This window comes from Haliotis rufescens, unplaced genomic scaffold (genome assembly GCF_023055435.1).
Source record: "Haliotis rufescens isolate VD_foot unplaced genomic scaffold, xgHalRufe1.0.p SCAF_115, whole genome shotgun sequence".
Classification (NCBI taxonomy): domain Eukaryota; kingdom Metazoa; phylum Mollusca; class Gastropoda; order Lepetellida; family Haliotidae; genus Haliotis; species Haliotis rufescens.
The window spans coordinates 41,465-58,801 of record NW_025963797.1 but is presented as its reverse complement, the minus strand read 5'-3'; positions in this window follow the sequence as shown (position 1 = coordinate 58,801).

The following is a 17,337-nucleotide window of genomic DNA, read 5'->3' as shown; positions in this document are numbered from 1 at the left end:
CACCATGATGGCCCGTTCTTGTCCTTCACATCTCACTGTACCGGCCGTGCTGTCACCATGATGGCCCGGTCCTGTCCTTCACATCTCACTCTACCGGCTATGCTGCCACCATGATGGCTCTGTCACATCTCACTGTACCGGCTATGCTGTTACTATGGTAGCTCTGTCACATCTCACTGTACCGGCTATGCTGTCACTATGATGGCCCGGTCCCGTCCTTCACATCTCAATGTACCGGCTTTGCTGCCACCATGATGGCTCTGTCACATCTCACTGTACCGGCTATGCTGTTACTATGGTAGCTCTGTCACATCTCACTGTACCGGCTATGCTGTCACTATGATGGCCCGGTCCCGTCCTTCACATCTCACTGTACCGGCCATGCTGCCACCATGATGGCCCGGTCGTGTCCTTCACATCTCACTGTACGGCTATGCTGCAACCATGATGGCCCGGCCCTGCCCTTCACATCTCACTCTACCGGCTGTGCTGCCACCATGATGGCCCGACCCTGCCCTTCACATCTCACTGTACCGGCTACGCTGCCACCATGATGGCCCGATGCTGCTCTGCCCTTCACATCTCAATGTAAGGCTATGCTGCAACCATGATCGCCCGGCCTTGTCCTTCACATCTCACTGTACCAGCCATGCTGCCACCATGAGAGCCCGGCCCTGTCATTCGTATCTCACTGTACCGGCTATGCTGCCACCATGATGGCTCTGTCACATCTCACTGTACCGGCTATGCTGCCACCATGATAACCCGGCCTTGTCCTTCACATCTCACTGCACCGGCTATGCTGTCACCATTATCCCCCGGCCCTGTCCTTCACATCTCACTGCACCGGCTATGCTGTCACCATTATCCCCCGGCCCTGTCCTTCACATCTCAATGTACCGGCTATGCTGTCACCATGATGGCCCGGCCATGCCCTTCACATCGCAATGTACCGGCTATGCTGCCACCATGATCGCCCGGCCCTGTCCTTCACATCTCACTGCACCGGCTATGCTGTCACCATGATGGCCCTGTCTTGTCCTTCACATCTCACTGTACCGGCTATGCTGCCACCATGATGGCTCTCTCCTGTCCTTCACATCTCACTGTACCGGCTATGCTGCCACCATGATGGACCGGCCCTGTCCTTCACATCTCACTCTACCGGCTATGCTGCCACCATGATGGCCCGACCCTGCCCTTCACATCTCACTGTACCGGCTATTCTGTCACCATGATGGCCCGGCCCTGTCCTTCACATCTCACTCTACTGGCCATGCTGTCACCATGATGGCCCGGTCTTGTCCTACACATCTCACTCTACCGGCTATGCTGACACCATGATGGCCCGGCCCTGTCCTTCATATCTCACTGTACAGGCTATGCTGCCACCATGATGGCCCTGCCCTGCCCTGTCCTTCACATCTCACTGTAACGCCATGCTGCCACCATGATGGCCCGGCATGCCCTTCACATCTCACTGTACCGGCTATGTTGCCACCATGATAGCCCGGTCCTGTCCTTCACATCTCACTGTACAGGCTATGCTGCCACCATGATCGCCCGACCCTGCCCTTCACATCTCACTGTACCGGCTATGTTGCCACCATGATCGCCCGGCCCTGCCTCTCACATCTCACTTCACCGGCTATGCTGCCACCATGATAGCCCGGCCCTGTCCTTCACATCTCACTGTACCGGCTATGCTGCCTCCATGATGGCCCGGTCTTGTCCTTCACATCTGACTGTACCGGCTATGATGCCACCATGATGACCCGGTCCTGTCCTTCACATCTCACTGCACCGGCTATGCTGCCACAAGATAGCCCGGCCCTCCCCTTCACATCTCACTGTACCGGCTATGCTGTCACCATGGTGGCCCGCCCGTGCCCTTCACATCTCACTGTACCGCCATGCTGCCACCATGATGGCCCGGCCCTGCCCTTCACATCTCACTGTACCGGCTATGCTGCCACCATGATAGCCCGGCCTTGTCCTTCACATCTCACTGTACAGGCTATGCTGCCACCATGATTGCCCGGCCCTGCCCTTCACATCTCACTGTACCGGCTATGCTGCCATCATGATGACCCGGTCCTGTCCTTCACATCTCACTGTACCGCCATGCTGCCACCATAATGGCCCGGCCCTGCCCTTCACATCTCACTGTACCGGCTACGCTGCCACCATGATGGCCCGATGCTGCCCTGCCCTTCACATCTCAATGTAAGGCTATGCTGCAACCATGATGGCCCGACCCTGTCCTTCATATCTCACTGTTCCGGCCATGCTGTCGCCATGATGACCCGGTCCTGTCCACATCTTACTGTTCTGGAATGGCTGCCACCATGAAGGCCCGACCCTGAACTTCACATCTCACTGTACCGGCTATGCTGTCACCATGATGGCCCGGCCCTGTCCTTCATATCTCACTCTACCGGTTATGCTGTCACCATGATGGCCCGTTCTTGTCCTTCACATCTCACTGTACCGGCCATGCTGTCACCATGATGGCCCGGTCCTGTCCTTCACATCTCACTCTACCGGCTATGCTGCCACCATGATGGCTCTGTCACATCTCACTGTACCGGCTATGCTGTTAATATGGTAGCTCTGTCACATCTCACTGTACCGACTATGCTGTCACTATGATGGCCCGGTCCCTGTCCTTCACGTCTCACTGTACCGGCTATGCTGCCACCATGATGGCTCTGTCTTGCCCATCACATCTCACTGTACCGGCCATGCTGCCACCATGATGGCCCGGTCGTGTCCTTCACATCTCACTGTACCGGCTATGCTGCAACGATGATGGCGCGGCCCTGCCCTTCACATCTCAATCTACCGGCTGTGCTGCCCCCATGATGGCCCGACCCTGCCCTTCACATCTCACTGTACCGGCTACGCTGCCACCATGATGGCCCGATGCTGCCCTGCCCTTCACATCTCAATGTAAGGCTATGCTGCAACCATGATGGCCCGGCCCTGTCCTTCATATATCACTGTACCGGCTATGCTGCCACCATGATCGCCTGACCTTGTCCTTCACATCTCACTGTATCGGCCATGCTGCCACCATGAGGGCCCGGCCCTGTCCTTGGTATCTCACTGTACCGGCTATGCTGCCACCATGATGGCTCTGTCACATCTCACTGTACCGGCTATGCTGCCACCATGATGGCTCTCTCCTGTCCTTCACATCTCACTGTACCGGCTATGCTGCAACCATGATGGACCGGCCCTGTCCTTCACATCTCACTCTACCGGCTATGCTGCCACCATGATGGCCCGGCCCTGCCCTTCACAACTCACTGTACCGGCTATTCTGTCACCATGATGGCCCGGCCCTGTCCTTCACATCTCACTGTACCGGCTATGCTGTCACCATGATGGCCCGGTCTTGTCCTACACATCTCACTCTACCGGCTATGCTGACACCATGATGGCCCGGCCCTGTCCTTCATATCTCACTGTACAGGCTATGCTGCCACCATGATGGCCATGCCCTACCCTGTCCTTCACATCTCACTGTAACGCCATGCTGCCACCATGATGGCCCGGCATGCCCTTCACATCTCACTGTACCGGCTATGTTGCCACCATGATAGCCCGGTCCTGTCCTTCACATCTCACTGTACAGGCTATGCTGCCACCATGATCGCCCGACCCTGCCCTTCACATCTCACTGTACCGGCTATGTTGCCACCATGATCGCCCGGCCCTGCCTCTCACATCTCACTTCACCGGCTATGCTGCCACCATGATAGCCCGGCCCTGTCCTTCACATCTCACTGTACCGGCTATGCTGCCTCCATGATGGCCCGGTCTTGTCCTTCACATCTGACTGTACCGGCTATGCTGCCACCATGATAGCCCGGCCCTGTCCTTCACATCTCACTGTACCGGCTATGCTGCCATCATGATGGCCCGGCCCTGTCCTTCACATCTCACTGTACCGGCTATGCTGCCATCATGATGACCCGGCCCTGCCCTTCACATCTCACTGTACCGGCTATGCTGCCACCATGATAGCCCGGCCCTGTCCTTCACATCTCACTGTACCGGCTATGCTGTCACCATGATATCCCGGTCCTGTCCTTCACATCTCACTGCAGCAGCTATGCTGCCATCATGATGACCCGGTCCTGTCCTTCACATCTCACTGTACCGCCATGCTGCCACCATGATGGCCCGGCCCTGCCCTTCACATCTCACTGTACCGGCTATGCTGCCACCATGATAGCCCGGCCCTGTCCTTCACATCTCACTGTACCGGCTATCCTGTCACCATGATATCCCGGTCCTGTCCTTCACATCTCACTGCACCAGCTATGCTGCCATCATGATGACCCGGTCCTGTCCTTCACATCTCACTGTACCGCCATGCTGCCACCATGATGGCCCGGCCCTGCCCTTAACATCTCACTGTACCGGCTATGCTGCCACCATGATAGCCCGGCCCTGTCCTTCACATCTCACTGCACCGGCTATGCAGCCACCATGAGGGCCCGGCCCTGTCCTTCACATCTCACTGTACCGGCTATGCTGCCATCATGGTGGCCCGGCCCTGCCCTTCTCGTCTCACTGCACCGGCTATGCTGCCACCATCATAGCCCGGCCCTGTCCTTCACATATCACTGTACAGGCTATGCTGCCACCATGATGGCTCTCTCTTGTCCTTCACATCTCACTGTACCGTCTATGCTGTAACCATGATGGCCCGGTCCTGTCCTTCACATCTCACTGTACCGGCTATGCTGCCACCATAATAGCCCGGCCCTGTACTTCACATCTCACTGTACCGGCTATGCTGCCACCATGAGGGCCCGGCCCTGTCCTTCACATCTCACTGCACCGGCTATGCTGCCACCGGGATACCCCGGCCCTGTCCTTCACATCTCACTGTAGCGGCTATGCTGCCACCATAATAGCCCGGCCCTGTCCTTTACATCTCACTGTACCGGCCATGCTGCCACCATGATGACCCGGCCCTGTCCTTCACATCTCACTGGACCGGCTACGCTGCCACCATGATGGCCCGGTGCTGCCCTGCCCTTCACATCTCAATGTAAGGCTATGCTGCAACCATGATGGCCCGGCCCTGTCCTTCATATCTCACTGTACCGGCTATGCTGCCACCATGATCGCCCGGCCTTGTCCTTCACATCTCACTGTACCGGCCATGCTGCCACCATGATGGCCCGGTCCTGTCCTTCACATCTCACTGTACCGGCTATGCTGTCACCATGATGGCCCGGCCCTGTCCTTCACATCTCACTGTACCGGTTATGCTGTCACCATGATGACCCGGCCCTGTCCTTCACATCTCACTGTACTGGCTATGCTGTCACCATGATATCCCGGTCCTGTCCTTCACATCTCACTGCACCAGCTATGCTGCCATCATGATGACCCGGTCCTGTCCTTCACATCTCACTGTACCGCCATGCTGCCACCATGATGGCCCGGCCCTGCCCTTCACATCTCACTGTACCGGCTATGCTGCCACCATGATAGCCCGGCCCTGTCCTTCACATCTCACTGCACCGGCTATGCTGCCACCATGATGGCCCGGCCCTGTCCTTCACATCTCACTGTACCGGCTATGCTGCCATCATGGTGGCCCGGCCCTGCCCTTCTCGTCTCACTGCACCGGCTATGCTGCCACCATCATAGCCCGGCCCTGTCCTTCACATCTCACTGTAGCGGCTATGCTGCCACCATGATGGCTCTCTCTTGTCCTTCACATCTCACTGTACCGTCTATGCTGTAACCATGATGGCCCGGTCCTGTCCTTCACATCTCAATGTACCGGCTATGCTGCCACCATAATAGCCCGGCCCTGTACTTCACATCTCACTGTACCGGCTATGCTGCCACCATGAGGGCCCGGCCCTGTCCTTCACGTCTCACTGCACCGGCTATGCTGCCACCATGATAGCCCGGCCCTGTCCTTCACATCTCACTGTAGCGGCTATGCTGCCACCATAATAGCCCGGCCCTGTCCTTTACATCTCACTGTACCGGCCATGCTGCCACCATGATGACCCGGCCCTGTCCTTCACATCTCACTGGACCGGCTACGCTGCCACCATGATGGCCCGGTGCTGCCCTGCCCTTCACATCTCAATGTAAGGCTATGCTGCAACCATGATGGCCCGGCCCTGTCCTTCATATCTCACTGTACCGGCTATGCTGCCACCATGATCGCCCGGCCTTGTCCTTCACATCTCACTGTACCGGCCATGCTGCCACCATGAGGGCACGGCCCTGTCCTTCGTATCTCACTGTACCGGCTATCCTGCCACCATGATGGCTCTGTCACATCTCACTGTACCGGCTATGCTGTCACTATGATGGCCCGGCCCTGTCCTTCACATCTCACTGTACTGGCTATGCTGCCACCATGATTGCCTGGCCCTGCCCTTCACATCTCACTGTACCGGCTATGCTGTCACCATGATGGCCCGGTCCTGTCCTTCACATCTCACTGTTCCGGAATGGCTGCCACCATGATGGCCCGGTCCTGTCCTTCACATCTCACTGTACCGGCTATGCTGTCACCATGATGGCCCGGCCCTGTCCTTCACATCTCACTGTACCGGTTATGCTGTCACCATGATGACCCGGTCTTGTCATTCACATCTCAATTTACCGGCCATGCTGCCACCTTGATTGCCCGGCCCTGTCCTTCACATCTCAGTGTACCGGCTATGCTGCCACCATCATGGCCCGGTCCTCCCCTTCACATCTCACTGAACCGGCTATGCTGCCACAATGATAGCACGGCCCTGCGCTTCATATCTCACTGTACCGGCTATGCTGCCACCATGATGGCCCAGTCCTGCCCTTCACATCTCACTGTACCGGCCATGCTGCCACCATGATGGCCCGTTCTTGTCCTTCACATTTCACTGTACCGGCCATGCTGTCACCATGATGGCCCGGTCCTGTCCTTCACATCTCACTCTACCGGCTATGCTGCCACCATGATGGCTCTGTCACATCTCACTGTACCGGCTATGCTGTTACTATGGTAGCTCTGTCACATGTCACTGTACCGGATATGCTGTCACTATGATGGCCCGGTCCCTTCCTTCACATCTCAATGTACCGGCTATGCTGCCACCATGATGGCTCTGTCTTGCCCATCACATCTCATTGTACCGGCCATGCTGCCACCATGATGGCCCGGTCGTGTCCTTCACATCTCACTCTACCGGCTGTGCTGCCACCATGATTGCCCGACCCTGCCCTTCACATCTCACTGTACCGGCTACACTGCCACCATGATGGCCCGGCCCTGTCCTTCACATCTCACTGTACCGGCTATGCTGTCAACATGATGGCCCGGCCCTGTTCTTCACATGTCACTGTAATGGCTATGCTGACACCATGATGGCCCGGTCTTGTCCTTCACATCTCACTGTACCGGCTATGCTGCCACCATGATGGCTCTGTCACATCTCACTGTACCGGCTATCCTGTCACTATGATGGCCCGGCCCTATCCTTCACATCTCACTGTACTGGCTATACTGCCACCATGATGGCCCGGCCCTGCCCTTCACATCTCACTGTACCGGCTATGCTGCCACCATGATGGCCCGGCCCTGCCCTTCACATCTCACTGTACCGGCTATGCTGTCACCATCATGGCCCGGACCTGTCCTTCACATCTCACTTTACCGGCCATGCTGTCGCCATGATCACCCGGACCTGTCCTTCACATTTCACTGTTCCGGAATGACTGCCACCATGATGGCCCGGCCCTGAACTTCACATCTCACTGTACCGGCTATGCTGTCACCATGATGGCCAGGTCCTGTCCTTCATATCTCACTCTACCGGCTATGCTGCCATCATGATGGCCCCGTCGTGTCCTTCCCATCTCACTGTACCGGCTATGCTGCCACCATGATGGCCCGGCCCTGCCCTTCACATCTCACTGTACCGGCTATTCTGTCACCATGATGGCCCGGCCCTGTCCTTCACATCTCACTGTACCGGCTATGCTGTCACCATGATGGCCCGGTCTTGTCCTACACATCTCACTGTACCGGCTATGCTGACACCATGATGGCCCGGCCCTGTCCTTCATATCTCACTGTACGGGCTATGCTGCCACCATGATGGCCCTGCCCTGTCCTTCACATCTCACTGTAACGCCATGCTGCCACCATGATGGCCCGGCATGCCCTTCACATCTCACTGTACCGGCTATGTTGCCACCATGATAGCCCGGTCCTGTCCTTCACATCTCACTGTACTGGCTATGCTGCCACCATGATCGCCCGACCCTGCCCTTCACATCTCACTGTACCGGCTATGTTGCCACCATGATCGCCCGGCCCTGCCCTTCACATCTCACTTCACCGGCTATGCTGCCACCATGATAGCCCGGCCCTGTCCTTCACATCTCACTGTACCGGCTATGCTGCCACCATGATGGCCCGGTCTTGTCCTTCACATCTCACTGTACCGGCTATGATGCCACCATGATGACCCGGTCCTGTCCTTCACATCTCACTGCACCGGCTATGCTGCCACAAGATAGCCCGGCCCTCCCCTTCACATCTCACTGTACCGGCTATGCTGTCACCATGGTGGCCCGCCCCTGCCCTTCACATCTCACTGTACCGCCATGCTGCCACCATGATGGCCCGGCCCTGCCCTTCACATCTAACTGTACCGGCTATGCTGCCACCATGATAGCCCGGCCTTGTCCTTCACATCTCACTGTACAGGCTATGCTGCCATCATGATGGCCCGGCCCTGTCCTTCACATCTCACTGCACCAGCTATGCTGCCATCATGATGACCCGGCCCTGCCCTTCACATCTCACTGTACCGGCTATGCTGCCACCATGATAGCCCGGCCCTGTCCTTCACATCTCACTGTACAGGCTATGCTGTCACCATGATATCCCGGTCCTGTCCTTCACATCTCACTGCACCAGCTATGCTGCCACCATGAGGGCCCGGCCCTGTCCTTCACATCTCATTGCACCGGCTATGCTGCCACCATGATGACCCGGCCCTGTCCTTCACATCTCACTGTAGCGGCTATGCTGCCACGATAATAGCCCGGCCCTGTCCTTTACATCTCACTGTACCGGCCATGCTGCCACCATGATGACCCGGCCCTGTACTTCACATCTCACTGTACCGGCTATGCTGCCACCATGATAGCCCGGCCCTGTCCTTCACATCTCACTGCACCGGCTATGCTGCCACCATGATAGCCCGGCCCTGTCCTTCACATCTCACTGTACCGGCTATGCTGCCATCATGGTGGGCCGGCCCTGCCCTTCTCGTCTCACTGCACCGGCTATTCTGCCACCATCATAGCCCGGCCCTGTCCTTCACATCTCACTGTACCGGCTATGCTGCCACCATGATGGCTCTCTCTTGTCCTTCACATCTCACTGTACCGTCTATGCTGTAACCATGATGGCCCGGTCCTGTCCTTCACATCTCACTGTACCGGCTATGCTGCCACCATGAGGGCCCGGCCCTGTCCTTCACATCTCATTGCACCGGCTATGCTGCCACCATGATAGCCCGGCCCTGTCCTTTACATCTCACTGTACCGGCCATGCTGCCACCATGATGACCCGGCCCTGTCCTTCACATCTCACTGTAGCGGCTATGCTGCCACCATAATAGCCCGGCCCTGTCCTTTACATCTCACTGTACCGGCCATGCTGCCACCATGATGACCCGGCCCTGTACTTCACATCTCACTGTACCGGCTATGCTGCCACCATGATAGCCCGGCCCTGCCCTTCACATCTCACTGCACCGGCTATGCTGCCACCATGATAGCCCGGCCCTGTCCTTCACATCTCACTGTACTGGCTATGCTGCCACCATGATGGCTCTCTCTTGTCCTTCACATCTCACTGTACCGTCTATGCTGTAACCATGATGGCCCGGTCCTGTCCTTCACATCTCACTGTACCGGCTATGCTGCCACCATAACAGCCCGGCCCTGTACTTCACATCTCACTCTAACGGCTATGCTGCCACCATGAGGACCCGGCCCTGTCCTTCTCATCTCACTGCACCGGCTATGCTGCCACCATGATAGCCCGGCCCAGTCCTTTACATCTCACTGTACCGCCATGCTGCCACCATGATGGCCCGGCCCTGTCCTTCACATCTCACTGTAGCGGCTGTGCTGCCACCATAATAGCCCGGCCCTGTCCTTTACATCTCACTGTACCGGCCATGCTGCCACCATGATGACCCGCCCCTGTCCTTCGCATCTCACTGGACCGGCTACGCTGCCACCATGATGGCCCGGTGCTGCCCTGCCCTTCACATCTCAATGTAAGGCTATGCTGCAACCATGGTGGCCCGGCCCTTTCCTTCATATCTCACTGTACCGGCTATGCTGCCACCATGATCGCCCGGGCTTGTCCTTCACATCTCACTGTACCGGCCATGCTGCCACCATGAGGGCCCGACCCTGTCCTTCGTATCTCACTGTACCGGCTATCCTGCCACCATGATGGCTCTGTCACATCTCACTGTTCCGGCTATGCTCTCACTATGATGGCCCGGCCCTGTCCTTCACATCTCACTGTACTTGCTATGCTGCCACCATGATTGGCTGGCCCTGCCCTTCACATCTCACTGTAACGGCTATGCTGTCACCATGATCGCCCGGTCCTGTCCTTCACATCTCACTGTTCCGGAATGGCTGCCACCATGATGGCCCGGTCCTGTCCTTCACATCTCACTGTACCGGCTATGCTGTCACCATGATGGCCCGGCCCTGTCCTTCACATCTCACTGTACCGGTTATGCTGTCACAATGATGACCCGGTCTTGTCCTTCACATCTCAATGTACCGGCCATGCTGCCACCTTGATTGCCCGGCCCTGCCCTTCACAACTCAGTGTACAGGCTATGCTGCCACCATCATGGCCCGGTCCTCCCCTTCACATCTCACTGTACCGGCTATGCTGCCACAATGATAGCACGGCCCTACGCTGCATATCTCACTGTACCGGCTATGCTGCCACCATGATGGCCCGGTCCTGTCCTTCACATCTCACTGTACAGGCCATGCTGCATCCATGATGGCCCGGCCCTGTCCTTCACATCTCACTATACCGGCTATGCTGCCACCATGATGGCCAGGGCCTGTCCTTCATATCTCACTGTACCGGCTATGCTGCCACCATGATGGCCCGGTCCTGTCCTTCACATCTCACTGTACCGGCTATGCTGCCACCATGATGGCCCGGTCCTGTCCTTCACATCTCACTGTACCGGCTATGCTGCCACCATGATGGCTCTGTCACATCTCACTGTACCGGCTATCCTGTCACTATGATGGCCAGGCCCTGTCCTTCACATCTATCTGTACCGGCTATCCTGCCACCATGATGGCCCGGCCCTGTCCTTCACATCTCACTGTACCGGCTATGCTGTCACCATGATGACCCGGTCTTGTCCTTCACATCTCAATGTACCGGCCATGCTGCCACCTTGATTGCCCGGCCCTGTCCTTCACATCTCAGTGTACCGGCTATGCTGCCACCATCATGGCCCGGTCCTCCCCTTCACATCTCACTGTACCGGCTATGCTGCCACATTGATAGCACGGCCCTGCGCTTCATATCTCACTGTACCGGCTATGCTGCCACCATGATGGCCCGGTCCTGTCCTTCACATCTCACTGTACAGGCCATGCTGCATCCATGATGGCCCGGCCCTGTCCTTCACATCTCACTGTACTGGCTATGCTGCCACCATGATGGCCAGGGCCTGTCCTTCATATCTCACTGTACCGGCTGTGCTGCCACCATGATGGCCCGGTCCTGTCCTTCACATCTCACTGTACAGGCTATGCTGCCACCATGATGGCCCGGTCCTGTCCTTCACATCTCACTGTACCGGCTATGCTGCCACCATGATGGCTCTGTCACATCTCACTGTACCGGCTATCCTGTCACTATGATGGCCAGGCCCTGTCCTTCACATCTCACTGTACTGGCTATGCTGCCACCATGATGGCCAGGCCCTGCCCTTCACGTCTCACTGTACCGGCTATGCTGCCACCATGATGGCCCGGCCCTGCCCTTCATATCTCACTGTACAGGCTATGCTGTCACCATGATGGCCCGGTCCTGTCCTTCACATCTCACTTTACCGGCCATGCTGTCGCCATGATGACCCGGTCCTGTCCTTCGCATCTCACTGTTCCGGAATGGCTGCCACCATGATTGCCCGGCCTTGTCCTTCACATCTCACTGTACCGGTTATGCTGTCACCATGATGGCCCGTTCTTGTCCTTCACATCTCACTGTACCGGCCATGCTGTCACCATCATGGCCCGGTCCTGTCCTTCACATCTCACTGTACCGGTTATGCTGTCACCATGATGGCCTGTTCTTGTCCTTCACATCTCACTGTACCGGCCATGCTGTCACCATGATGGCCCGGTCTTGTCCACATCTCACTCTACCGGCTATGCTGCCACCATGATGGCTCTGTCACATCTCACTGTACCGGCTATGCTGTTACTATGGTAGCTCTGTCACATCTCACTGTACCGGCTATGCTGTCACTATGATGGCCCGGTCCCGTCCTTCACATCTCAATGTACCGGCTATGCTGCCACCATGATGGCTCTGTCTTGCCCATCACATCTCACTGTACCGGCCATGCTGCCACCATGATGGCCCGGTCGTGTCCTTCACATCTCACTGTACCGGCTATGCTGCAACCATGATGGCCCGGCCCTGCCCTTCACATCTCACTCTACCGGCTGTGCTGCCACCATGATGGCCCGACCCTGCCCTTCACATCTCACTGTACCGGCTACGATGCCACCATGATGGCCCGATGCTGCTCTGCCCTTCACATCTCAATGTAAGGCTATGCTGCAACCATGATCGCCCGGCCTTGTCCTTCACATCTCACTGTACCGGCCATGCTGCCACCATGAGGGCCCGGCCCTGTCATTCGTATCTCACTGTACCGGCTATGCTGCCACCATGATGGCTCTGTCACAACTCTCTGTACCGGCTATCCTGTCACTATGATGGCCCGGCCCTATCCTTCACATCTCACTGTACTGGCTATGCTGCCACCATGATGGCCCGGCCCTGCCCTTCACATCTCACTGTACCGGCTATGCTGCCACCATGATGGCCTGGCCCTGCCCTTCACATCTCACTGTACCGGCTATGCTGTCACCATGATGGCCCGGTCCTGTCCTTCACATCTCACTTTACCGGCCATGCTGTCGCCATGATGACCCGGTCCTGTCCTCCACATTTCACTGTTCCGGAATGGCTGCCACCATGATGGCCCGGCCCTGAACTTCACATCTCACTGTACCGGCTATGCTGTCACCATGATGGCCCGGCCCTGTCCTTCATATCTCACTCTACCGGCTATGCTGCCATCATGATGGCCCCGTCGTGTCCTTCCCATCTCACTATACCGGCTATGCTGCCACCATGATGGCCCGGTCCTGCCCTTCATATCTCACTGTACCGGCTATGCTTCCACCATGATTGCCTGGCCCTGCCCTTCACATATCACTGTACCGGCTATGCTGTCACCATGATGGCCCGGCCTTGTCCTTCACATCCCACTGTTCCGGAATGGCTGCCACCATGATGGCCCGGCCCTGTCCTTCACATCTCCCTGTACCGGTTATGCTGTCACCATGATGGCCCGTTCTTGTCCTTCCAATCTCAATGTACCGGCTATACTGTCACAATGATGGCCCGATCTTGTCTTTCACATCTCAATGTACCGGCCATGCTGCCACCTTGATTGCCCGGCGCTGTCCTTCACATCTCAGTGTACCGGCTATGCTGCCACCATCATGGCCCGGTCCTCCCCTTCACATCTCACTGTACCGGCTATGCTGCCACCATCATGGCACGGCCCTGCGCTTCATATCTCACTGTACCGGCTATGCTGCCACCATGATGGCCCGGTCCTGTCCTTCACATCTCACTGTACCGGCCATGCTGCATCCATGATGGCCCTGCCCTGTCCTTCACATCTCACTGTACTAGCTATGCTGCCACCATGATGGCCCGGGCCTGTCCTTCATATCTCACTGTACCGGCTATGCTGCCACCATGATGGCCCGGTCCTGTCCTTCACATCTCACTGTACCGGCTATGCTGCCACCATGATGGCCCGGTCCTGTCCTTCCCATCTCACTGTACCGGCTATGCTGCCACCATGATGGCCCGGTCCTGTCCTTCACATCTCACTGTACAGGCTATGCTGCCACCATGATCGCCCGGTCCTGTCCTTCACATCTCAGTGTACCGGCTATGCTGCCACCATCATGGCCCGGTCCTCTCCTTCACATCTCAATGTACCGGCTATGCTGCCAACATGATGGCACGGCCCTGCCCTTCACACCTCACTGTACCGGCCATGCTGCATCCATCATGGCCCGGCCCAGTCCTTCACATCTCACTGTACTGGCTATGCTGCCACCATGATGGCCCGACCGCGTCCTTCATATCTCACTGTACCGGCTATGCTGACACCATGATGGCCCACCCTGTCCTTCATATCTCACTGTACCGGCTATGCTGCCACCATGATGGCCCGGTCCTGTCCTTCACATCTCACTGTACCGTCTATGCTGCCACCATGATGGCCCGGTCCTGCCCTTCACATCTCAATGTACCGGCTATGCTGTCACCATGATGGCCCGGCAACGCCCTTCACATCTCAATGTACCGGCCATGCTGCATTCATGATGGCCCGGCAATGCCCTTCACATCGCAATGTATCGGCTATGCTGCCACGATGATTGCCCGGCCCTGTCCTTCAGATCTCACTGTACGGGCTATGCTGCCACCATGATGGCCAGGCCCTGTCCTTCATATCTCACTGTACCGGCTATGCTGCCACCATGATGGCCCTTCCCTGTCCTTCACATCTCACTGTAACGCCATGCTGCCACCATGATGGCCCGGCATGCCCTTCACATCTCACTGTACCGGCTATGCTGCCACCATGATAGCCCGGCCCTGTCCTTCACATCTCACTGTACAGGCTATGCTGCCACCATGATCGCCCGACAATGCCATTCACATCTCACTGTACCGGCTATGTTCCCACCATGATCGCCCGGCCCTGCCCTTCACATCTCACTTCACCGGCTATGCTGCCACCATGATAGCCCGGCCCTGTCCTTCACATCTCACTGTACCGGCTATGCTGCCACCATGATGGCCCGGTCTTGTCCTTCACATCTCACTGTACCGGCTATGATGCCACCATGATGACCCGGTCCTGTCCTTCACATCTCACTGCACCGGCTATGCTGCCACCATCATAGCCCGGCCCTGTCCTTTACATCTCACTGTACCGGCTATGCTGCCACCATGATGGTCCGGCGCTGTCCTTCACATCTCACTGTAGCGGCTATGCTGCCACCATCATAGCCCGGCCCTGTCCTTCACATCTCACTGTACCGGCTATGCTGCCACCATAATAGCACGGCCCTGTCCTTTTACATCTCACTGTACCGGCTATGCTGCCACCATGATGGCCCGGACTTGTCCTTCACATATCACTGCACCGGCTATGCTGACACCATGATAGCCCGGCCCTGTCCTTTACATCTCACTGTACCGGCCATGCTGCCACCATGATGGCCCGGCCCTGTCCTTCACATCTCACTGTAGCGGCTATGCTGCCACCATAATAGCCCGGCCCTGTCCTTTACATCTCACTGTACCGGCCATGCTGCCACCATGATCGCCCGGCCCTGTCCTTCACATCTCACTGTACCGGCTATGCTGTCACCATGATGGCCCGGTCTTGTCCTTCACATCTCACTGTAATGGCTATGCTGACACCATGATGGCCCGGCCCTGTCCTTCACATCTCACTGTACCGGCTATGCTGCCACCATAATGGTCCGGCGCTGTCCTTCACATCTCACTGTAGCGGCTATGCTGACACCATGATGGCCAGGCCCTGTCCTTCACATCTCAATGTACCGGCTATGCTGCCACCATAATAGTCCGGCCCTGTCCTTCACATCTCAATGTACCGGCTATGCTGCCACTAGATAGCCCGGCCCTCCCCTTCACATCTCACTGTACCGGCTATGCTGTCACTATCATGGCCCGCCCCTGCCCTTCACATCTCACTGTACCGCCATGCTGCCACCGTGATGGCCCGGCCCTGCCCTTCACATCTCACTGCACCAGCTATGCTGCCACCATCATAGCCCGGCCCTGTCCTTCACATCTCACTGTACCGGCTATGCTGCCACCATGATAGCCCGGCACTATCCTTCACATCTCACTGTACAGGCTATGCTGCCATCATGATGGCCCGGCCCTGTCCTTCACATCTCACTGACCAGCTATGCTGCCACCATCATAGCCCGGCCCTGTCCTTCACATCTCACTGTACCGGCCATGCTGCCACCATGATGGCCCGGCCCTGTCCTTCACATCTCACTGTAGCGGCTATGCTGCCACCATAATAGCCCGGCCCTGTCCTTTACATCTCACTGTACCGGCCATGGTGCCACCATGATGGCCCGGCCCTGTCCTTCACGTCTCACTGTACCGGCTATGCTGCCACCATGATGGCCCGGCCCTGTCCTTCACATCTCACTGTAGCGGCTATGCTGCCACCATAATAGCCCGGCCCTGTCCTTTACATCTCACTGTACCGGCCATGGTGCCACCATGATGGCCCGGCCCTGTCCTTCACATCTCACTGTACTGGCTATGCTGTCACCATGATGGCCCGGTCTTCTCCTTCACATCTCACTGTAATGGCTATGCTGACACCATGATGGCCCGGCCCTGTCCTTCACATCTCACTGTACCGGCTATGCTGCCACCATAATGGTCCGGCGCTGTCCTTCACATCTCACTGTAGCGGCTATGCTGCCACCATCATAGACCGGCCCTGTCCTTCACATCTCACTGTACCGGCTATGCTGCCACCATAATAGCACGGCCCTGTCCTTTTACATATCACTGTACCGGCTATGCTGCCACCATGATGGCCCGGACTTGTCCTTCACATATCACTGCACCGGCTATGCTGCCACCATGATAGCCCGGCCCTGTCCTTTACATCTCACTGTACCGGCCATGCTGCCACCAAGATGGCCCGGCCCTGTCCTTCACATCTCACTGTACCGGCTATCCTGCCACCATAATAGCCCGGCCCTGTCCTTTACATCTCACTGTACCGGCCATGCTGCCACCATGATCGCCCGGCCCTGTCCTTCACATCTCACTGTACCGGCTATGCTGTCACCATGATGGCCCGGTCTTGTCCTTCACATCTCACTGTAATGGCTATG